This window comes from Mauremys mutica, chromosome 4 (assembly GCF_020497125.1).
Source record: "Mauremys mutica isolate MM-2020 ecotype Southern chromosome 4, ASM2049712v1, whole genome shotgun sequence".
Lineage (NCBI taxonomy): Eukaryota > Metazoa > Chordata > Testudines > Geoemydidae > Mauremys > Mauremys mutica.
The window spans coordinates 46,106,252-46,131,975 of record NC_059075.1 but is presented as its reverse complement, the minus strand read 5'-3'; the positions used below and the strand labels follow the sequence as shown (position 1 = coordinate 46,131,975).

General features: G+C 44.3%; 1 long non-coding RNA gene across 1 annotated transcript; it reads left to right on the top strand.

The window, feature by feature from the left end:
- Positions 1-566: 566 nt before the first annotated feature.
- On the top strand, positions 567-20,216 carry LOC123367909. Its single transcript, XR_006578642.1, has 4 exons — positions 567-736; positions 5,803-6,169; positions 10,902-11,038; positions 19,975-20,216. It is a non-coding gene; the product is annotated as an uncharacterized LOC123367909 (long non-coding RNA).
- Positions 20,217-25,724: the final 5,508 nt, after the last annotated feature.

Here is a 25,724-nt window from a genome sequence, read left to right as displayed (position 1 = left end):
AAAATCAGGAATTTCCAACATGCCTTTAGATGAACCACTTTTAAGTCACGCTTCATCAGAACTGGGGACTATAATGAAAATCTCTGATACAACCTAGAGACAGCTGTTTCTCATTTTAAATAATGGTCTTTATTTGTTTCCGTCCTTTTAGCCCTAACGATATATAAATAGCTTGGTATTGTTTGGATTAACATAGAACAAAGATATGACTAGTTAGTCAAGCAGGGTGCAAGAATGGGTATTCACTTTTTGTCTGTGGTACATGAAGGGTTTTATTATAGACAACTAACCAGACAGTGCATTTATATTTTTACTGGGTGAAGGGAGCCTCGATAGCAAGTATTATCTCCTGGAATCTGGCATTAGACTATTCCCATTATCTCTGATATTAACTTGGCTTCTCCCTAATCCCCCAAAATATAATTAATGAGACAGTTGGTGTAGTGAGGTGGATTGGCCGCCCACAGACGTGGAGAGGGAGGGGCCCCTCACTGAACCTGGGAGGGCGGAGCCAGGAAGTACAAAAGGCGGACTGGAGAACTGAGTTGGGGCCCAGCTGCCAGAGGAGTCAGATAGCTCCTGCAAGCTCTTGAGCTGGGAGGATGCTGCAGACCCTGAGGAAGCTGAGGACTGGCCAGGACCACCAGGGCCATTTACAGACCCAAACACAGAGGCGCTGCAAGCCCTGACAGAGGCCCTCTTCCCTGACAACCAAGATGACCCTCTACAAAGCCAGGTACGCCCTGAGGGGGAGTTGGGAAGTGGCCCAGGGGTAGCCGACCCCTGCCTGGCTGCAATGCTGCCAGCAAGTGAGTCAGCGTGCTGCGGTCAGGATCCCTGCTGACCCAGTGGCAGATCATTCCAGGATGCAGTGGAGTGGGTGGGCCGGCGTCCACCCTGCCACCCCAATCTGTGGTTTGCATTCTCCCCCCACCTTAGGCAAGAATCCTGTGCTTGTCGGCCCTCCGCGAGAGCTAGGAGGCCCCACTGTTTGCTGCTCAGCCTGGGTGCAGGCCTGAGGCAGAAATTCTTTGCTACCCCATCCTGATCAGGGGCTGGGCTCTGTAACAGTGTTTGTCATTCAGCCCAGATCACAGACCCACTCTCACGTCACCCTGCTGATTCCCTATGCCAGGCGACCTCCCAGAGATGTAGTGAGGCAGATTGGCTGCCCACAGACTCAGAGGGAGAGGGGCCATTCTCCCCAGTGGACTACACTTGGTGGAGAATGTGGCCTGACTCCAGCAGCCCGCCGTAGGGAACCCTAAAAGAAGTGGGTGGGGGGAAGAGAGAGAGGGAAAAAAAATGGAGTTTGAGAAGCTCATTAAATATCTGGCTGAGAGCCAGCAGCAGAAGCAGCAGCAACTGGTGCAGCAGCTGGGGGCCCAGCAGCAGAAGTTACTCTGGGAGCTGGGAGCCCAGCACCGAAAGCAACAGCAACGGTCTCTCCAGCAACTCGCAACCCTGCTGCCTGGACCCAATCGGGCCACAGGGAATCTCCCCGCTCCCTCAGTGTCATAAGACTCTCCAAGATAGGACCCAAGGATAACCCTGAGGTGTTCCTTGTCACCTTTGAGTGGATAGCGGTAGTGGTGGGATGGCCCCAAGAGCAGTGGGCCACTCTCCTGGCCCCCTACTTGACTTGGACTGCACAGACCACCTATTGGGGGCTTCCTCTGGATGAGGCGCAAGATTATGGGTGGGTGAAGTCAGCCATCTTAGATGCCCTCGACATCATGCCAGAGACTTTCTGTTGGCAGTTCCGGATGATGACCTACCTGCTGGGTGCCCAGACCCACATCGTAGCCCAAAAAATTAAAGACCTCTGCTGGCGATAGCTTCTTACAGAGCAATGCTTGGCGAGTGAACTCGCTGAACAGGTTGCCCTAGAGCAGTTCATCCAGGTGCTCCCACCCCATGGTAGGGCTTGGGTACTCCACCACCACCTGATGACCTTGAATTTGGTGGTCACCTTGATGGAAGACTTCCTGGCTTCAGAGATCCCTATCAGTCCAGGAACCCAGACCATGGGCCCTGCGCTGACCCGGACCCAAGACTGAACACCCGATCACAGACCCATGCTCACGTCTCCCATCACCTCGCTGATTCCCCATGCGACCTCCCAGAGACTTAGTGAGGTGGATTGGCCGCCCACAGACCCAGAGAGGGAGGGTCCATTTCCCCCCAACGGACTACAGTTGGTTATGACTGCATTTGATGATAATCATTTGGAGATACTTCATGGGTGGAAGGATAGTCTTGTGGTTAAGGCAGAGGACTAGGTGACACTGACCAGGTGTCTATTCCTAGCTGTGCCATAAACTTCCTATGTGATCTTGAGTAACTTGCTTAACATCTTGGGCTCTCAGTTTTCCCTAATTCATGGGGGGGAATTTTGAGGATAAATTCATTGTTTGTAAAGTGCGCTAAGGGCCTTGAATGAAAGGTGCCATAAATTAGAGAAGTCCCTTCCTCCATTCTTCCACTTAGTTAAGGGACTTCCTCTAGGGCCTATTCTGGAAGTAAATGCTGCTTTACTGTAAAGGCTGCAGATGGAGATAATGTTGTCCTTTGTTAGCTGGTCTGGTCTGCTCATACTTTGGGCACAAAGATCCAACATTTTGAGATGGCTGAGAAGCGCACTAGATTAATTTGTAGCATCCCTTTTTATGCAGGCATATAGCACTATTTGTTAGTTAAAGTATATGTATAATGCAAGATATTTTACTGCTGGAACAAAATAGTACACTCTGCGGGAAAGCATTTGGAAGCAAGTAACTTGATAAGCAAAATATGATAAATAACTTAGACCAAATCTTGCCAATATTATTTGCTTTCCAAGGCTTCCTTCTGGATTCACTCCTTATTGTGAACCCAGTGACAGTGCTTGTGATCCTGAGCCCAAGCTACTGCTCATGATTGGAGGGGTCAGAGTTGAACCTTCATGGGCAGATTCAAATAATCCCAGATCAGAGCCTAGCCAGTTGGGTTGGCAGTGGCTCAGTCGGTGTTTGGGCAGTCTAATTAGTTGCGAGTTTCCTCTGCTGGGCTACCTAAGGAACCTTCTAAGGTGCACAGGTCTGTTTCTGTTCTCTGTATGCTGGAGTTCTATCTTGTTGCTTCACTTGAGGACTCAGAAGCCACAGGTTCACCTATGCTCATATCAGGAAGGAGAATTATTTCTAATTCTGAGTCCAACCACATTTGATACCTGAAGTTTTACAGTTTCCCTAAGAAATGTAACTTTTTTAATGTTGGTTTAATCTGTACTGATTAAAAATATAAAAAGTACATTCTAATTGTGACCTCCTTTAATGTTGTCACTAACTTACTTATGTGGCAGGGAGGCAACACACTCATCACTACAGCTCCATATAGATGGTGGTAATTATTTCTTTTATAGAGGATTTGGCAGGTGACAGATACACACAGACCAAGCTGGGAGTGACTTATGTGCTGGAGGCTGTTTGTGAGCAATCCTGACTGGAGGCTACAGCAGCAAAACAGTGTAAAGAGCACCCCAGGTTAGGGGAGCCATAGCTACTCACTCATTTAGATTGTACGCTGGGTATGTCATTGAAGGGTTTCTCAGCTCTAGCTGCACCTTTGATCCCCTGTCAGTATCTTTGAGTGTAACCCCTCCACGTGATGGATCCTGAGCCTTCACAGGCCCAATTGCCCTGTAAAACTTCCTTCTGGGAGCTGTGACCAGTAGGTAAATGCAATGATATAAAAGTCTTTTCAAAACAAAGTATTGTTTAATCTTAAGAGTAGGAATCAAACCACAAAAAGAAAAGGGTTTTCAGCACAAAAGTCTACATATCTGTGTTTTACGCAAAGCTTAGGTAGGTCTATCTATCTCAAGTACCTCAACCTCAGGAACTGGGGTTCGGTCTGCTCCCAGCAGACTCTGTCTCTCTCTTTTCTGAGATTTCAGGAGTTGTCTGTGTATCAGTCCTAAAGCTTTTTTGTCTCTCTGGACCTCTTCAACCTGGTCAAAACCAGTTTGTATGGCTCTTGGGAGGTGAGTGGGGACCAGCCAGACGCTATACCTCAGAATGGCTGGAGCCGGTAAACTTAAAGGAATTGTAAAAAGCAACAAAGAGTCTTGTGGCACCTTATAGACTAACAGATGTATTGGAGCATAAGCTTTCGTGAGTGAATACCCACTTCGTCAGATACTTCAAAGAATACTTCATATTCTCTGTATGTATAAATATCTTCTTGCTGTATGTTCCAGTCTGTGCATCCGATGAAGTGGGCTGTAGCCCACGAAACCTTATGCTCAAATAAATTTGTTAGTCTCTAAGGTGCCACAAGTACGCCTGTTCTTTTTGCGGATACAGACTAATGTGGCTGCTACTCTGAAACCATTCAAAGGAATTGACACCTGCATTGTCCTTTTGAGTATTGGTGAATGGGTGGCTGTCAGAAGTGTTTGTCTGCTTCCCAGTCTACATGCTGGTCAGCTCATGCCTGAATTATTCCCTTCAAACCATACAGAAGCAATACTATGACAATCAAAGAGAGAAAACATTCATAAAATATTACAGGCGGTTTCCAAGTTCTTCCTAAGGGGTATACAGGAGGATGCCATGCAGTACTTTCAGTCCACAATGTATAGGAGCAGGTAGTGGTTCTGGCCTCTATCAAACACATCCCTGTTGTGATTCCACAGGAAACAAAGAGTGACTCATATGACTGCAGAGCAGCTGGGAGCACTGAATGTAGGTGACCTTGGCAAGCATGGGCCCAGACAGAGAGAACTCCAGGAGTAATCTCCATAGTGCAGGCAGATTTGCCTGAGTACAGTGCATCTTGCATGTGGGAGCCTGGGGGATGGGGAAGTGTAGTACTTTTTGTGACCTCCCTGTTTTTGTTTTGTTTTGTTTTTTAATTTTAGTTCAGTTTCCATAGCAGCACGGATTTCCCTGTCTGGGCCTACACTGCTGCTCATCACCCCATCTTGGACAGCCAGTCTGGCCTTGATAATGGCCATCCTAGCACCTCAGTATCTGTCAAGATATTATACAGACCACCCTAAAGCCTGGCTTGATGGGATCCACAGCTGGCGCTCCTCCTCCTCCCCCAGGTCCCATGGAGTTGCTTTAGTCTTATAATCCTTGGTAGCACTATGTGTCATGATTTAGGCAAATTAAGTCCCAATAAACACTCCATCAACTGCCACCCTAACCCCAGGGTCCCCAGACACCCTGCCTCCCTGATGGGCTATTCATGAGCTGTCCTCTCAGCAGCCCCAGAACCTTCTCCTCCATGCTGACCTGTCACCTTCCAGTTAGGAGAGAGAAAAGCAGCAGTTGCACTACTTGGCCAATTCATCTCACCACCTTCTGCTGACCTAGGCTCAGTGGATTCACTGCAGCATATACAGCTGTACCAATGAGAATCTGCCTGTCATGTTCTAAAGGAGCCTTACGTGGGGGGAAAGAAGGAAGGTTGGAGTGCTTTCTAGTCCTTGATTTGAAGATTTTTCTCTCTGAGTCTTTTAAAAGGGGGAATGGAAATGTTAAAAAGAAAACTATTTTGGGTCCAAAATCATTAACAGGACATGCATAAGATTAAATTTTACAATAAAGTTTACCTCTAGAGGACTCACACAAACACTGTATTTCATTCTCTCCGCTGTATCTTGTTCATGCACTGTACTAATTCTGTGTGTGCTAATTGTCATCTTAACATATAAAAATTAATGCTGTTGCCTTGCTGACCTTATTTCTGTTGCCTTAGTATTTAGTAGTCTGGAAGTTACTATAGAACAGATTGTATCTTTTTCTTTTCCAGGCCACTCAGAAATGGAACCAACTGATCATTGAGAAAATGGTGGATGAAACCTCATATAACTGGAGGAAGAGTATGACAAGTTTCCGCCTCTCTTGTTCTAGGATCTTATAAATAACAGCACATTTTGGAGTTTAAACTTACTGTGCTAACTATAAAAATAAACTTATGTGGTTAATAGAGACTGATTCCCTGTGGAAGGTTTTTAAATGACGTTGGGACGGCAAGGGACTGTTCAGAACAATAAAAGAATGAAGGGGACTTATTGGCATATTGGCCAGCACTCTGGTTGGAGGAAGCAGCTTATTTCTACAGGCATCAAGAATGCTGGCAGTCATCCTGCATGGTACCCCAAATCTGAGGGAGAAAGGTAAGGCCAAATAATGTGCTGGTGCTGGTTTGTTTTATGGGAGAGTGGGGAGTGTGAGGCGACAGGCAGGGGCAGCTCCAGGCCCCAGCATGCCAAGCGCATGGACTTTGGATGCTGTAAATTAAATAGTGCTGTCTTGGTCCCTGATCCTGTACTGAGAGCCCTGCACGTGAACCCCTGCACCCACGCGGCGTCTCATTGAAGTCAACAGGTCATGGTGTGAGTACAAAGATCTGCCTATGCTGTTGTCATGGCAGGAACAATGTCTTGTTGCTACTTATTGTAGATGCTGTAGTTAAATAATTGCTATCTTTGGGCCTGATCTTGAAGTCAATGGGACTAATCATTACTTGTGTGTGAAATTGTTTGCTGTGGTTTCTAGATAAGAGAGCACATCTAGTGGATTGGGCCCTGCAGGTGAGAGACAGATTAATCTCACTGGGGCTTGGGAATCAGGCAGCTTGGTTTTATGCATGCCCACCAGCAGACACTTATGTGCCTGGGGAATTTAGGCACCTGCTGAGTTAAGCAGCAGCTGAATGAGGGTTTTGAGGCATTTAGGTGCCTACAGTGGCCAGGCTTAAGTCCTTTTGTGGATCTAGCTCTACTCAGCATTGCAAGGCATACATCATTTAGATGGCTACATCCCATTTTCAAAAATGACTTAAGCATTCAGGGCATCACCCATATATCTTTAAAATCTGGGCCTTTGTCATTTTCAGAAGAGTAAATAAACGTATTATGGTCTCTGTGTATAAAATTTCCTAATCATATGATCAGAAATCAAAGGATGTTTATATCAGAAATGATTTGCTAGTAACTTCAAAAATTATTAGTCATATGCCCACTCATTTTATTCATCGTATCATATGATAATTAACCCTTTCTTATTTTATTGGCCACTTGCTTTAAACCCAACTTCCTATATAGGGCCGGCTCCAGGCACCAGCATTCCAAGCAGGTGCTTGGGGCGGCAATCTGCAAGGGGCGGCAGTCTGTGTGTTTTTTGCCCCCAAGCAGAGCGCTGAATTGCCGCCGCGGACGGCGGGAGCAGTCCATGCGCCGTTAGGGCAGCACGTGCGTTTCCGCGGTGGCGGCAATTCAGCGGCAGCTTCTATGTTCAGCTGTCCGCAGCTGGGCAGCTTCTGTCTTCCGGCTGAAGACAGAAGCTGCCACCGAATTGCCGCTTCCACAGAAACGCATGTGCTGCCCTAACAGCACACGGACTGCCCCCCCAAGCAGCGTGCCGAAAACAGTAGAGCTGGCCCTGTTCCTATAAATGAAAAATGCATAATATTTAAGAATTACATTTAAAATTCACGTATAACAATATTTTTACTTTATGTGTACGCAGAAGAAAATGTGTTCAGAATGTTTGTAATAAAACAATCAAATTGAGTGGCTTGACATTAAGATGAGAATGGGTGCTTTAGAAATGCATGCAAGAAAAATGAGCTCAATAAAATAATTAATATAGAAAATATACACTTTAAAAAGCCAATTGTTCCTTGCTGTTGCATCTCTAAAAGTATCTGCAGATAATACTCTCAATGACTACTTTTTAACTCATTCTAGAAAATCTGTTCCAACTCTTTTAGACTAAAATTGCAATCTAGTTAAAACTAAGTATCCCTTTTAGAAACAGAATATAAAAGTAAAAAGATTAAGAGAAAACTGTCCAGAGATTGACTTGTCTGTCTAGTCTGAGTTTTTTAAAGAAAAATGCAAGAGAGCAGAATATAGATTTTTATTTTTTTGAGAGTGAGAAATTACCTATGTATTGAAGTGGATTCCATTTAGCATGAAATACTACAATTTCTTGTAAGAATAATTTGAAAACTTTTTGATTGTTGTTAGCAAAGTTCACATCAACTTTTTTAAATAATAGAATTAGATTACCCTTTCTGTACTCCAAATTGGAGAAAATAAAAGATAAATTTTAAAAAATGGAAAGGCTTTAATCTTACCACTAGTGACTATACACATTTGTCATTTCACATTTTTTCCCACTATACTGCTTATGGTTTTCTTTATTTCTGTTCAGTTAAAAGAAGTGACTAACTTTCTCCATAGTCAATTTCTGTAAATATATAAATATATTGTATCTGATGACTACAGTTAAAGGCCTGGTCTACACTAGGACTTTAATTCGAATTTAGCAGCGTTAATTCGAACTAACCGCTCAACCGTCCACACCAGGAAGCCATTTAATTCGAACTAGAGGGCTCTTTAGTTCGAATTTGGTACTCCACCCCGGCAGGTGGAGTAACGCTAAATTCGACATGGCTAGTTCGAATTAGGCTAGGTGTGGATGGAAATCGAACTTAGTAGCTCCGGGAGCTATCCCACACTGCACCACTCTGTTGACGCTCTGGACAGCAGCCCGAGCTTGGATTCTCTGCCCAGCCACACAGGAAATAGCACACTTTTTAGCTTCCCACAGTGCACCGCTTCGAAAGTCGACGCCGGCCCCGTTAATGTGGACTCAGAAGTTCGAATTAGTGTATTTAGTATGGATACACAAATTCGACTTCATAAGGTCGAATCCACAAATTCGAATTAAGTAGATTCGAAATAGTCCTGTAGTGTAGACAAGGCCAAAGACCTTATCAGAGGCATAATTTTAACACTGCCTTTCATACAGGATGTCTATAGGAAATTAGGATCTACAATGTGGGATTTCTGCTAAGAAATATCTTCTAAGCAGTATGAATGACTTACTTCCAAAAGTGGTCTCAACTGCCGCCTTAATGCTTTCATTGTCAGCTTTAATATGAAGAGGTTTTAGATATTCTGACAATGAATATGCAAGCACAATCCTACTGCTTGTGTTATCCATTATCTGAATGGAACATTACAGCAAGGTTAAGTATATATGTTCGAATAAGAGCCCAATTCCCATCTCAGATATGTGGCTTAAAGACTGTGTAAATTACACCAGTGCAATAATGCACTGGGTACATTATAATTACTATGGACCTGATACACCACTTTTTCATTATTGTAACTCCATTGATTTCAGTGAACTACTCCCGTATTTCATCACTGTGAGATCAGAATCAGGCTTTATATAAACCGTACATATGAATAACAGTTGGCAATATTGCCTTTTAAAAAAAATTAAACCATGGTACAATAATTACTGATATTTAAATTACTAGACACTTTCATTTTTTATAATGGCACTACATCTGCATTGGCTTTCTTTGTATAACAGAGACAGCAAGGGATGGTTGATAAGTAATTAAATTAAATTGCCTGTCATGTCATGTACTTGATAGCTCAGCGGGGAAGAGACCCATTTGTTTTGGTATGTAGTACTAATTCTCATTTTATACAATGAGGTACTCGTGCCGTAACTCACATTCACGAGGAAAGGTTCTTTAGGAGAACCTTAGAAAACTGTGGAGTAAAAGCCTTTAATTTAAAACCCAGGTATATATTTATATTTTCTCCAGCAGAGCATGGGTTATTACATGTAATGACAACTGAATAGTGAAAAAAGTATTATGATTGGCTGTAGAGGAGAAAATTACTTTGAATTACATTAGCTTTTTCTTCTAACTAAAGGCTGGGAATTATGCATAAAGACCATACCATGTACAAGCAGTGCACTGTTTACAGTGGTAACAACAATGCAACTTGCTGTGCAGGTTCCCATTCCTGCAATATGTTATGAAACTCTTTTGCATCTAGTGGTATGTAATCCCTTAAATTCTGTATGTGAGGTTTTCAAAATACTAAAACTGTATGGCAATCAGGGCCAGTGCAACCCATTAGGCGAGCACTAGCATTTGAGGGGCAGCATTTCGGGTCCTTTGGCGGCAACCGCGGCGGCCGGATCTTCGGCTGCCCCAGTCATCGTCGGCATTTAGGCGGAGGGAGCTGGGGCAAGGGGGCATGGGGAGGGCTGCCTGCAGCAAGTAAGGGGGGGGGGCGGCACGCAGGGGAACTCCCTGCCCCAGCTCACCTCTGCTGATTAGTGCCACAAGCCTGGGAGGTGGGAGAAGTGGAGCGGCGACGGTGTGCTCGGGGAGGAGGTAGAGCAGAAGTGAGCTGAGGCGGGGAGCTGCCGCATGGCTCCCCGGGCCGGGGGGAGCTGCCGTGGAGGGGGAGAGCTGCTGCAGGGGGGGTGGGGAGTTGCCACGGGGGGGAGCGCCTTAGGGCAGAGTGGGGGCAGAGAGCTGCCACAGGGCTGGGGGAGGGGCCACAAGGTGGAAGTTTCGCCTAGGGTGCAAAACATCCTTGCATCCGCCCTGATGGAAATGCATGGATGAAAAACTCCATTGTGGTGGTAAACATTTTGTAGTCATGGGTTAGATCCTGCATGGGCTCAATCACCCGAGTAAGGTGTGCAAGGACCATCCCCCATGTTCTTTCCTGCTTGGAAGTGTTTGTGTGTGCTTTTAATATTCACACAATGGGATTGCAGTGTTATAACCATTTAAAAGTAATCTTCAAACTCCAGACTTTAGAGAATAAAATGCCATTTTTGGAACAGTTAAGGCTCCATTATTGGTTGAGTTAATTTTATGAGATTTCCTGAAAGACTTAATATTTTACCCTAAGGTGCTTTTTTTTTTTTGGCCTAGAATGGAATGGAGTTCCTTACCAGAAGATAAAAATCTGATATGATGGAGATAATCTATAAACCACTGAGGGAGAAATATTTTGTTCCTATAGAAAACCTTTCAAAAATATATATTTATGAAATTCACTTTTCAATTTTCAGGCACACATTAGCTTTAATTTTGACATCCAGTTGGAGAAGAAAGTGAGGATATGTTAATTGCAGTTGAATAAATTAACACATTTCCATTACTTCCGGAGGATTGAAATGAACAAATCCAAAATCTTTATGGAAACAAGGTGATATATCTAACACTCTTATTATCCCATTCTAATTTAATACACGTTGTTATTTATGAATGGCTTCCCTCTAATTAGATATTTAATTTAAAGCAGAATTTGTCCCATAAAAAGTAAAAATATGGGGCATTAACTATTTGGAGTTCCTCAAAACCTTTCAGCCGCTAGTATATAATTGATTGTATATCACATGAAAGAATTTTTCATTATTTTATAGGATTGTTAGGACAGTTTTATTGGAAACAGCTTCAGTCACTAAACAAAACTCCAGTTTCTGTTTCCAAAGATTTTTCTCAGGTTGCAGTATGGAAAGTTTGAATTTGTTCCATGTTGAGGGAAAAAAAACCACTCTACAGTAATGAGCTCATTTCTTTTTGCAGGAAAGAAGGGACACTGTTCATTAAGAAAACTGTGTGCCTAACATATTGTCTTCATTTAGATTGCTTACAGGAATGGAGATCCACACATGATAGGGTAAACTAAACAAGGTTTTATTTACACGGCTTTCAAATACACCTAATATGAGAAAATGTACAGTCTAGGGGTACATATATCTATATATACACAATGGAGATAAAAATGCTAAGCATTGTTATATAAAGTAGCAGTGCTAATGGTCAGTTTATAAACATGGGGCCACACCCTCTGGTGCAATATGGTTGCAGCTAGAGAGATGGCAGGAATTAATTATTGTACACGATTTACCTACCCCCTAAAGGAGAGTGTAAAATGGAATTTTAACACTGTTATAAGGCAGGTAAGGGGGATTCTCTCCACACTGGTTAGGGAAACCAAGCTAGAAATGTGATAATTTGGGCCCTGTTTGCTGCAATTTTCCTCATGCATGCCCACCCCCTTTCCTATCCAATGGTAAAAGTTAAAACCCATGAGAGGGGGATAAAGAGGAGTAAATCTCTGAGGGAGTTGTGGAGATTTGTCCACATTATTGTTGAGTCTGAACTTTTTATGAACTGAAACTTAACTCAGATTTCATGTCTCTGTCTGAAACTTTTAATCAAAAAACTCTGACCTGCGAACTACTCATGACCCCTCCCCTCCCAATAAGTAGCCATAAGTAGCCATCCCCTCTTTTGTCTTCTCCAATTTACATTTTAACCTGTTTTGTCCTGTAGAATCTTGATTGATTATGCATGACCATTATGATCTGTTAATCACTTTGTTTACTTCTGTGTATAAACATTGATGCTTACCCCTAATAAACTGGCCACACTCCTCCAAAGCTTGGCTCTTAAGCTAAGGATGGTGTGAGCCCGTTGATCAACGAATTGTTTTGTCTGGTCTCTGACAGATCTCTGAGCCCTATACCAACTCCGCACAAACTCGGGTGCTGGAGAGGTGAGTAGGACTTGCTTTTTACCTAACAATTTGGGGGCTCGTCCGGGATTCCTTCTGGTGCGGTGCCTCTGTCCAGTGGTCAGACCACTCATATACGAATTGGCAGGCGCCACGGGAGATTTCTCCCAGCCAATTCAATATTGAGGGTTGTGTACTGGACAGCAGGATAAACGCCAGTTGGAGGGCTCCTGTCAGACACCATGGGTCAAGGGACTAGCGTGCCTCTTGAGAGTCCGCTGGGGATTGTAAATAAGTTATGGAATGAAGGGAAACTCCCAGTACAGACAGGAATGTCTAGGAGGAAGTTGTACACACTGTGTGTAAGGAATTGGACTGGGTATACCGCGGTATTGGCCGACCCAAGGATGAGGTGGCCTTCGTATGGCTCTTTCGAACAGGCTGCCTTAAGAGGAGTAAGGAGCCAGATCGAAAAAGACCATCCGGGACAGTTATGTTACTGGTTTTGTTGGGACACAGCAGCAGAGCTGTGGAAATCTTTAAAGATTATGGCAGTCAGGTATTCTTCCGAGAGTGAACCCCCTCCATGTTATTTCGATGAAGGGTGTAAACCACGGCGTGTTTTAACTCGTCAGTTGGTCCCCACTGCACCTGCCCCTATTCCTCCGCAAGGGGACTCTCTCCAGAGTGCAGAGGGGAATCTGCAGGACTCCAGATTGGAATCTCTGCAGAGGGATAAGGAGGAAATGGAGGGGCACACCTCGGGAGGAGTTTTGCATGGGAGAAAGGGAAAGTAGTAAAAAGAAAGAGAAAAGGAAGAATATAAGTTGATGGCTTTAGCTTTTTGCGGTGGTATTCGAGGCAGAAGCCGTGGCCGTGGCAGGGGATTTCAGGGTGCTCGGGGAAGAGGGTCCTGGCAACCCCAGCCACCAGGAAATTGTTTTCAGTGCGGACAACCCGGTCACTTTAAACGTGAATGCCCCTGGGGACGCCCAGAGGGTCCGGTCGCATCCGCAGATACTTACACCAGGGACGAATACACTCCTGCACCACCAGCCCAGCCCGTTCCTCAGGCCTGGATCAACTACGGGCAACAGCAACAGCTGCAGCGAACTCAGCCTTCTCAATGACGGTACCCCGGGGGCGAAGGCAAACAATGTGATGGTCTTATTTCCTTAATGTCTTTAGCCGGCTCTTTCCTCACTTTCTCCCCTCCCAGCAAAGAGCCTCATCTAACCCTTTCAGTCCAGGGACTGCCTGTCTGTTTCCTCATTGATACTGGAGCTACTTTCTCTCTTTTAAATCATGCCCCCTCTCCCTGGCTATCCTCTGAGGTTAAAACTGCAACTGGGGTGGAAGGCAATCCACAGTCTCTGGGACTCACTTTGCCTCTAAATGTTATTTATGCTGATAAATGTTTTTCTCACCGTTTTCTTTTTCCCCCAGCTTGTCCGATCCCTTTGATGGGCCGGGATTTACTCTGTAAGCTTGAGGCTACTTTAACCTGCACTCCTGAAGGGGTAGGATTATTAATGACAGTGTTAGGAGATTCGGCCCTAACTCAGGGTAATTGGGAAACCCCCCCCCTCTCTCTCCCCTGACCTCACTGACTTGCCTTTAACCCTCTGGGGAATTTCTGACACGGATGTTGGCCTGCTCCTTTCAGCAGAGCCAGTAAGGATTCAAGTGAAGCCCTCCTTAGCCCCCCCCGTCAGTCCCCCAATACCCCCTGTCGCTGGAAGCCCGGGAAGGCATCCGCCCCATTGTCGAGGGATTCATTGCACAAAAGCTAGTCCGCCCTCAGCGCACTCCCTGTAATACCCCTATACTGCCTGTCAAAAAGCCTCCTAAAAAGGACGGAGACCCTATTCGTTGGCGCTTTGTACAGGATCTACGGGTTATTAATCAGTATGTGGTCCCTCTTCATGCAGTAGTTCCTGATCCAGCTACTATCATCAGCCAAATCCTCTGGGATGCTGAGTGGTTCACTGTTATTGACTTAAAATCAGCCTTTTTCAGCATTCCTGTGCAACCTTCACCTGGGAGGGACAAAGTTATGTCTGGCAACGACTTCCTCAAGGCTACAGAGACAGCCCCACGATTTTCAGCCAATGCCTCCGCCACGACTTGGAAGGCTTCACCAGTCCGCAGGGATCCACGTTAGTCCTATACGTAGATGACATCCTACTAGGTAACCGCGAAGAAGCCGCCCTCCGCATCGATGGTAAGGCACTTTTATTATACCTACACACCAGAGGCCACAAGGTAGACCCTAACAAGATTCAGTGGGTCTCACAGAAGGTCCGATATCTGGGCTTCCTGTTAACCCCAGAGGGGAGACAAATGGACCCAGCCCGCATAAAGACTATCCAAAACTGCCCTCTGCCAAACACCAAGAAACAACTTCGAGGTTTCTTAGGATTAATTGGCTTCTGTCGACCTTGGTTGCTGTCCTGCGGGGAGTTGAGCAAACCGCTCCACCGACTGACTGCTAACCTTGCTCCTGACCCTTTGCAGTGGTCCCCAGACACGATTCAAGCCTTTCAGTTACTCAAGGACAGTGTGGCCTCCTCCATGTCTCTCCGCCCCCCCAATTACAGCAAACCCTTTCACCTTTTTGTCCACGAGAGGGGCGGAATTGCTAGTGGCGTCCTTACCCAGCTGAGCGGGCCCCACCATTTCCCGCTTGCTTTTTACTCCCAGCAGATCGACCCTGTCGCTCAGGGAACCCCATCCTGCACCCGGACTCTGGCAGCAGCTGCCCTGCTGATCACAAAGGCAAAGAGCCTGACCCTGGGTCATTTTACCACGGTCTGGACCTCTCATGCCTTGTCAGCCCTTCTGCGTAAGGGCACGACCCAAGTCTTTTCGGCCCATCGTCAGCAGCAGCTAGAGGCCGAACTCCTAGAAGACACTAACCTAATTTTTGAAAGGTGTGGGCCCCTTAATCCAGGTACCTTGCTTCCTGATCTGCCAGTCCTCCAGGATCAGCACGACTGTGTGGAAGTAGTTCATAGCATCTTACAGATAAGGAACAACCTGTTTGACGTGCCACTGGACAACCCTGATTGCATCCTCTTCTCGGACGGAAGCTCCTTCTATGTTGATGGCAAGCGTTTCACCGGTTATGCAGTCACCTCTGAATGGGACATTCAAGAGGCCGCCTCACTGCCAGGCAACTGGGGAGCCCAAGCCGCCGAACTCTACGCCCTGGCCCGAGCTTGCCAGTTGGCCGCTGGTAAGACCGTTACCATTTTTACTGATAGCAAGTATGCTTTTACCCCGTACCAGTACCCGCTGAACTACAGTCGTGGGAGAGCCTCGGAGCCACTCTGGTCAAAGGGACCTGGCTTATGCCGGATGGCCGAGCCTGCCTCCCTCGCTCCACATACCCCGTGGCAGTTCGCTGGCACCATGATAAGGGGGGTCACTACGGCACGCACGCCCTTGTGGACACCATCGCTCGCTTTTGGTATGCTCCAGGCATTCAACCCTACTGCCTGTCAATAGTGAAAGCATGCAGCACATGTCAGCGAAATGGACCTGCTCCGCCTCTTAACAAAATTAAGGGTGGAAGACCGCCACCTGCTGTTCCATTTCAACATCTTCAAATTGACTTTGCAGATATGCCAAAGGCTTTTGGGAAAAAGCACCTCCTTGTTTTGGTTTGCCCTCTGACTTCATGGGTCGAAGCTTTTCCTACTGCTAATTGTACTGCTGCCACAGTGGCGAAGATCCTCCTTAGAGACATTGTACCCCGTTTTGGCATCCCTCTCATACTTGATCGCGGACCCCACTTTACTGGTAATGTCCTTGGCCATTTAGAACAAGGACTGGGCATTTCACACTCCTTTCATACACCCTACCACCCCCAGTCTAGCGGGAAAGTTGAGCGTATGAATAGGGAGCTTAAGCTTACATTGGCTAAATACTGTCAGGAAACAGGGTTAAACTGGCCTCAGGTACTTCCCTTGGTCCTGTTTCACCTTCGCACTCGCCCAACCCGTGTATTGGGATTATCCCCCTTTGAACTGCTCTATGGACACCCCCCTTTCAAAGGCGGGGCGCTACCACGTGCTGATGTTTCACTATTGGGAGGGGATCATATGACCGCGTGCCAGTTTCTCTCCCTACAGGCTCGCCTCCGTACCCTTTGGAAAGCCTCACAGTTTTCCCAGACCGTGCCGCTGGAAGAACAGATCCACCCGTTCCAACCAGGGGACTTCGTCTGGGCCAAAAAGTTCGTTCGTGGCGACGCCCTCCAGCCGAGGTTTACTGGACCCCACCAGGTTCTTTTAACAACCCAGACTGCAGTGTTCCTGGAAGGACGCAAATCCTGGATCCACCACTCCCACGTCAAGCCAGCCGTAGTGGACCACAGTGACGAACCAGCAGCTCTTGCCACCACTGAGGATACTGCCTCTAACCAGTGGACCAGCTTACCTCTTTCAGACATCAGACTTAAATTGACTCAAAAAATGAGAGGACCTTTTATTCTGACAACTGTATGTTTTTTATTATGCCTTTTTATTTTATTTTCTGCTTATGAAAAATGCTGTGTTTTTGTAAACGACACCTACCCTGACACTTTTCAACGTACCAAACATCTAAGGGAAATGGCTAAGAACTACTCCTCTGGCCAGCCACCTTATGATTGGTGGGGAGCCTTATGGAATTGGTTGCCTAGATTTGGGTGGGTTAAAAAACTCTTGGTGGGTGTTGTTGGGGCCATAGTAATCCTTATAATACTGTGTTGCTGTATTCACTGTGTTCCCTCCCTCATAAACTCATGTGGGTCAGTTTATTCTTTTTCTACTTCAGCCAAAGGCCTTACTCTCTTCGAGTTGGCCCAGGCTGAAATTGCCAAGCGGCCCTTGGCTCCTTAAAATAGGGTGTAGCATTTGGTAAATAGTTATCCCAAAGCTACAAATGGAGGAATGTTGAGTCTGAACTTTTTATGAACTGAAACTTAACTCAGATTTCATGTCTCTGTCTGAAACTTTTAATCAAAAAACTCTGACCTGCGAACTACTCATGACCCCTCCCCTCCCAATAAGTAGCCATAAGTAGCCATCCCCTCTTTTGTCTTCTCCAATTTACATTTTAACCTGTTTTGTCCTGTAGAATCTTGATTGATTATGCATGACCATTATGATCTGTTAATCACTTTGTTTACTTCTGTGTATAAACATTGATGCTTACCCCTAATAAACTGGCCACACTCCTCCAAAGCTTGGCTCTTAAGCTAAGGATGGTGTGAGCCCGTTGATCAACGAATTGTTTTGTCTGGTCTCTGACAGATCTCTGAGCCCTATACCAACTCCGCACAAACTCGGGTGCTGGAGAGGTGAGTAGGACTTGCTTTTTACCTAACATTATCATTCTACCAGGGCTGGGGCTTGGCCATCTAGAACAAGGATGTGGCCAACTCACAGATCCAGACAATCATCAGGTAGGGTTGTGTACCTCCACATTGGCTCTGTGGGCCCTGCTGCGCCCCAGTATTTTCCACCACAAATATATTCAAAAATTGGGACCCAGGAATTAGAAGATTGTCTTAAATGAGTTTTAAAAATAATAGATACTATTTTAAAATGTCCTCATTTTTATATACATGAACAAACCCCAGCATTACAGAACCAGCAATGTGTGCACATGTATTAACTGGGACTGAGGACCCATTGTGCCAGGGTGCTGTACATACACCTGGTAAGAGGCTGTCTCTCCCCACGCTGAAGAGCTTACTTTCTAATTAGACAAGAGGGACAAAAGATGGGGGAAGAGGAAGTATTATATCTGTATTTTACACCTGGAGAGCTGAGGCACAGAGACATTGAGGTCCTGAGCCTGTAACCAGCTCCAGGTGGGGAGGACCCTGGCACCTGCATTGAGCCAGGTGCAGAATCAGGCCTTACGTGACTTGTCCAAGATTACACAGAAACGGAAATTGAGCATCTATCTTTTGAATCCTAATCCAGTGTTTAACCACCAGACTGTGCTTCCTGCTTATGTAATTGCATGACTGTATTGCTCTAACCTATGCCACTCCTCACCCCACTCTCGCCTTACTTTGTTACCTTGAATTATATCATGGCTAAAATTTGCTTGTCAGCTGTTTGAAGCTGAGGCCACATCTCCTTATGCCTTCTGTGAAGTACCATAAAACGCTGCTGAGCTACAAGCCACTGTGTTACCTCTCTGCCTCAGCAACAGAACATTTTGCTGGCAATTAGACTGCCTGTCAGCTCCCTGCCACATCAGTCTGTCTTTTTCATCAGCAAACTCCTCAAGGCTCCCTGGACCAAACTTCACCTAGCAGGTAACAATTAGTGAATGCCCGCCCTGAAGCTCCTCAGAGATGTTTCTCTGCAATACACAGCCCCAATCAGGGCCACCGAGAGCGGGTTCGGGCCCCGGTGAAAAAATTCTTTCGGGCCCCTCAGCAAGGGTGGACTGACTAAACAGGGCTGACAAAGCCCCTTCTGGACTGCTGGGGCCTGGTAATTTGTACTGGCTTCCCCCCGTCTCGTTGACCCAGGCCCCAGTCGCTGTGCATTCTCAGAAGATATTAAGTTCTTCTAAGGTGAAGGATAAAGATGGAGTCTGCCTCTATTTATTATATTCGCAAAGGAATGCTTTTGTCATACAAGTCAGGAAGACCTCCTGGGGATTCAGTCTCCTGTGTCTCTCAGGCGTAGGAGCCATGTTAATTCTCTGTCTCTCGAGGTCAGGAGCAGGATAACCCTAGCTGATTTAGCTCAATAGCTTTGTTGTAAATTGAGGTAAATCCACATTTCTTTGTCTGGGATAGACCTGTTTACCACCTTTACCTAGGCTAAGTAGGCTTCTCTTAAAGATGTTCTAGTAACATCATACAGAGGAAATTCTTAACTTTACATAAAAGGCTAGCACAGCTGCATTTTACAATGATATTAATAAACAGTTTTATTAGCTTTCATGTGATACCTCACAAGGTATATTTTGTACAACTATGATTTGAGGTAGTGTGTAGGGTGTGAATACAAAGGTGCCTAAGGTCCCAAATGCCCATAACACTTTTGGATGGTGGAGAATAACAGAACAAATCCACATCAGGAGTTTAATGCTGCGCTAACAGCATCAGTCTATGGCAGCTTTAGGTTTTATGGGTTCACAGCAAAAGAAAATATTATGTTATTCTTATATTATAAATATGTGCAGCCCAAGCTTTTAAAAAATCAATATATTTAGCCTCTTGGCACTATGGTAATACAGAATAGTAAACAATCATAAAAAAATGTTGTTAGAATCCGGAGAACACCTCCCTTATGAAGGCAACTAGTGTCTCTGTAGCTGGTGGAATGAAGACAAAGTTTGCTTGCAAAATTTAAGTAGGAATGTTTTTCTTTTGGTAGACAAGATAGTCTCCATTGGAAATAAGAACCACATTTTGCAGACATGCACAAGCTAAACTTTACTCCCATGTGTAAAGCTACTCATGTGTCTAAGTGCTTGCATGATTAGGGCCTTAGTTAACAATGAAATGTCACTTCTGTGTGATTCCTCTCCTTAACATTGGTCTCCAGATCAGATACTGTCTTTGCTGGGGGTTGTAGTGTCCGAAAGCTCTGCTTATTTTTCAGCAAGCAAGGAGTTACAGGTGTGCAGGAGTGGACACTGAAAGCCCTATCAGACTCTCAGAAGGACCACAGGAAATTGTAAAAACAGGCGCTTGAGCTATAGAGTGGGAAGGTTTTTGTGAAGGTCTGGCTTTGTACCCAGTTATTATGGGTGAAGTTTTCAGTTTGCTTTCATGTAAAGCAATTTTTCTTTCTCTTGTTATAACTGATATACTCCAAAGCCTTGAGGAGGAATACTTGTTGACTAAAAGACTAATTTTGGTTCTTCTAGTAGCTGATCTTCACCAGTTTACAATTGTTTTTTCTTTATCCTTTGGATACCATGGACCTATGAAATCCAAAATAAGTATACCTATGGAACTACCGTTCTTTGATTTCATATAGTAAGGATGATATATTCCCAGAGTCCTCATAGATTAAGTATTCAAAATATTTATGCATTTTTAAGGTAATTTAATCTTGCAATTGTGTAGTAGGTCTGAAAAATGTTTGTCACAAAACTCTATGTATCAGTCTTGTATGCAGTTTTTCTCACTCTTTCTCAAACCCATGCTCACACCATTTAATATTGGTTCATTGTTCAAAACCACCTTAAATGTGTCATTATTTGTATACAAAAGACATTTTAAAGTTGAATTATACAGTTATTGTACTGGATGACCTTTGCCATGCTTTGTTTATTGGATGTCACATTTTCATTTGTATTACAGCTGTGTACTACAGTAGTTTCATTTTTCTATGAAGGGCAACTAATGCACAAAACAGTCAAACACAGAGCAGTAATTAGTCTGGGAAAGATCAAAGTGAGCTTTTCTAAATCCAGCCAATTTGCTGTGGGTGTGCAAAACCAATAGTCTTTCTTTTACCTTGGTTTCTTATTAATTTCCACTTTCATTTGTTGCAGTGCAGCTGCTTTTCTGTCAATCCAGTGTACTACTTCAAAAAATCCATTTTGATGTCACAAATGCAATTTCAGTTGGTTTAGCAATAATACCTCGCTTTTTTTTTTAACCCTACCTTTCTGAAATGGAAACTCCAAAATGAAGAAATTCCTTGCGTGACAGCATCTACAAAGTGAAAGAATCTTATAGTACTGGGACAATATTGGGCTACCCAGCTCTGTGGGTCACCTTTTACCCCTTGCCTCCAGCCTGAAGGAGTCTTCCTTATGGAAGCTGGTGGTATTAGCTCCCTCACACTACCAGACTTTTAGCCACTCAAGAGCTCTCCTCTGGGCTTTGCCAGACCAGTTTTTACCTTGCAGGTTAACAAGAGGCACATGCAAGTCCCCTTGAAGCATTTTTCTGTGATATCCAGCCCCTGACACTGGCTGCTCATAGGAGTCTCAGATCCTCTGCTCCCAAAGGAGCAGTGTATCCACGTTTAACCTTAAACCACTGTTCCTATATAACATACAGCACTTGTAATGAAACAAAAGGAGATTTATTTAAGAAAGAATAGAAATTCCGCTAGAAACAAGAGAGACTGAAGGAAACAAATGGTTACAAAACTAAACAAAGTCATCAGATGTGAACTAGGATCTAGCCTTACTAATAGTTACCTTTCTCATCTAATAAAGTAGGTTTTCCCCTCAAAGTTCAGTCTGTTGCAGATCGGGCTGCCTTAAAGGAACCAGGATCCAATCTTCTATGGAAACCACCCTGCTCAACAGATGTCGCCTCAGTGAATGGATCCAAAGTACCTCTTCCCACTCCGTATTAGGCTATGACTACACTATAGCTTAAGTTCCATGATGGGGCAAAGGTAGACAATAGAACCTTCTGTTACTTCACTGGCTGACCAAGGTGGGGTGGAAATGCCCTCCTGCATGAACTGGCCGTCTCTAAGGCTATGTCTACACTAGCACTTTTGTCGGTATAACTTATGTCGCTTAGGTATGAAAAACACTTCCCTGAGTGACCTAAGTTACACCAACAGAAGCATCAGTGTGGACAGCGCTATGTTGGTGGGAGACGCTCAATAGAGACCTTACATGTTACCCTCTGGCCAATATCCCGTAAGCAATGTGTTTGGTGTAGTGAGTTTGTCAGGTATGAGATGAGAATTGTTTGCAAAGAACTGGGGGCCCTTTGCCAAGGGGCCTTTAGGGTCACAAGCAGATCATGGAAGAAGAGTGCCACGTGAAGATTAGGTACCAAGAACTGGGAAATGTTGCTTGGTGGGCCACTGTCTTGATTCACAGGAAAAATATAGGGGATCATAAATGGAAAATGAGTGAGTCCTGGTTAAATATGACAACATAAAGGCCCAGGACCTCAAAGATATTTGGTGCCTAGCTCCCACTGAAATCAAGGGGACTTGGATTCCTAAATATCTTTTAAGATCTGGTCCAAAGTCATTGAAGTGGAATAGCACTACTTGTAGGCAGCTGTTAGTAGTGCCAATAGAGCAACACTATTGACAGCATGCTTGCTATTTTGAGTGAGACTGTCCTAGTTTTTTGGCTATTGTTCAAAGTCTCCCTCTCTTTCTTCTCCCTCCCACACTCCTCTTCTCAAGTAGCTCAGGACAAAAATTCTCTTGATTGCAGTTCCCTGCCCTTGTCTGGAACCCAGTGGTTTGAGCATTGGCCTGCTAAACCCAGGGTTGTGAGGCTAAACCCAGGGTTGTGAGTTCAATCCTTGAGGGGGCCACTTAGGGATCTGGGGCAAAAATCAGTACTTGGTCCTGCTAGAGAAAGCAGGGGGCTGGACTCGATGACCTTTCAAGGTCCCTTCCAGTTCTAGGAGATTGGTATATCTCCAATTGTTTATTTATTTAACCCAGAAGCCATTGCTTTGCATGCTACGGAGAAGTCAGTTGCTACTGATGTCACTTCTTCCCCTGCTGGTTCCCACTAGCAAGAAAAAAGTATCAGCAAATTTTATCTCAGGCATAGGTGGAGGGAGTGTGGTGTGACAGGAGAGAGGAAAACAACATGATAGAGGGGAGGAAAAGACGTGAGAATAGGAAAGAAAAATTCCACAGCTGGGATGGGGAGCAGAAATGCACTGAAGCTTGGAGAGAGAGTACAAAAAGGATCTGGAGGTAGGAACGCTTGGGCTGGGGGTGGGGCAAGAGAAAAGAAGAAATGTCCCATAAATACACCAGAGAAGCAACCAGGCCTAATGGTTTCTCCAGTCGCATCAAAGCGGGGAGAGAGTAATGATGACTCTGCGTCCCCTGCCCTTTGCAGAAGATCACAATAGGGTGGGAGGGAGCCAGGGCCTAACTGGTTAAGGCTGATTTTATGGGAACAGTCATGGTACCTAGTGGAACCTTCGTATAAATTCAGGTAAGGATCCCAACTGGAGGATGCTTCTGTACACCATAAACCCATGGGGTTTACCCTATTGCTAGTTTCCTATATTTAGTACTTGAAATAGATTGAAACTGGAAAAGGTGGGAAGGGGAATCTGAATCTCTCCATCCTCAACTAGTGGTGTGGAAGTTGTGGGGGAGCAGTGCTTGCCCAAGCTAGAAAGCAATGTAGTTATGAATTCTTATGGAGTGTGTACACTCAGATCCCCACAGAAATAATCTGTCACAATTAGCTCTGTAGTTTATACTGATTTAGTTAGAACAGCTTATGTCATTTTTAACTAAAAATGAGCAACGTATTAACGTTTAAAGCCTTAACTAATGACACTGCATGATAAAGAAACCTATTTAGGAAGCTGTAGTGCAGATGTTTCATTAACATGCTGAAGACTCTTGAAACTGTGAAACTTTAAAAGAGAAACACAACACATTTGTGCATTAAGGAATGAGAACTTTTTTCCCCATCCTGCTTTTGTTCTGATACTCTTTGAAGTGATCACATCTGAGACTCAATAGAAAGCAAGAGAGCTATATATCAATATAAGCGTGATACGAAATGGTAGATGTGCTTATTATAGAACTTATAAGACACTGAGAACATTTTTATTTAAAAAATGACAAATCTCACACAATAGACGTCTGAATCTGCCATTTATTTTTAAAATAGAACCATGAGCATTAGACTATCTTTAATACTGAAGATGCAAGTGCTTTCTTGCTTGTTTGTCAGGCTAGAGAGAAATGAAACTAGACACTTTTTTTGAAGGCAGGTACCCACCAGTATTTCATAAAATGAAGCGTCTTATGGGCCAGTTTTATATTTGGATCCATCCATACATAAGAGAGAAAAGTGTTTTGGATGGCGTTTGTCTCATTATAATCCAAAAAGGTTAACTTAGGATCCGTGACATTCTGCCATCTTTCCAAAACATGCCTAAATTCATATCTGAATGTCTTGTACTCTGCATTTTTGAACCCCAAAAATGTATGTAATTTGGCCATAAAGGAATGTGTAGTGGTACAATGCTCAACACCAAAAAGCATAGATAGAAGCATCAGGCAAGTAATATAGAAACACCTTGCAGGGCAGGAGAAGGCAGGGAGAAAACTTGGGCCTCAATCCTACAAAAACATCTGTGTTTTAACTTTAGTCATTGGGACCACTCTTGTGAGTAAAGAAAAGCATGTGCTTAGGTGTGTGTGCCTGGGACCCAGGTCTGAAAGACTAAGAGTTTCTCATGCCCACTACACATTCCTACATCAGAAAGGGGGTGAGAACACCTGGAAAAGAAGGGGAAAGAGATCAACTTTATAACCCTAAATTGATAGAAAATTAACAAAAAATCACATCCAGTAGTTTTTATTTAAGGAAAGTTATTTTGTTTTAAAATTAAATATAATTTACCCTAAGATCATTTGGGAATTTTTTGTCTTTACATGCCCTAAGGAGGGAGAAATTATACTGCCTAGGCATGTGCCCGACTGAGCAGTGTCACTGGAATGTGCCACAACACTCTGAAAGTAATAGCGGCAGGGTAGCAGAGTGGAAGTGTTACTTTTAGAGGTGGAGTATTTAGGATTCAGAAGGAAAAAAACTAGTTGTTTGCTTCTTGGGCCTCCATTTTATTGCTGGTTTATAAAAGCATCAACAAGGAGCTACTGACTAAGTCATGCAAATCAGCAGGCATTTCTTCCCCACTTTACAATTTAAGGTTCCAGAGAGGTCTGCTGAGCCTTTAAGGTCATAGGCATACAGAATGAAGAAAAGGAAAGAAATGAAAAACAGGTGGCTCTGCACTAACCAAAAGCAGCTTTTGCTCTAACCAAATTAGAGAAGAATTTTTAAAGGAGCAGTTAGCTTCCCCTTGGGGTACTATGCTAGCCGAGTTCTAAAGGAGCCTTTTGAAACTGTGCAGTACCAGTTAGAGGTGGAAAGACAGAAAAGGTTCTTACTATTAATTCTGGGAAACAGACCCAAGTTCGTTCCAATGTGTGTGAAGAAATTAGCATCTTATGATGAAATACAAAATTAATTAAATCTGCATAAAATCATTTTGCGTGAGGCCTCAAAATGTATTGGTTTAGCTAGATTGCTGAAGTATGCCAACATAGGGCTCAATATTGCAGCTTTTATACTCAGGAAAAACTTCCATTGACTTCATGGGATCTGTCTCATGTAAGGGGAGGGGAAGGGACTGAAACTAGTAGTAACTTAATGAAACTTAATAGTAGTGGAAAAAATTAAATGGAAGGATGTGATTTATCTGGATATTCCTCACTTTTTTTTCTTCCTTCTTTCACAAACTTCTACACTCAGACATGAGAGAGAGAGAATACATGATGCTGTGGTACTGTATAAATCCTTATGGAAAAATTCTATAAATAGAAGTCTGTAGAATTTAAATAGTATCTGGTAGAAATTGCTCTAAACA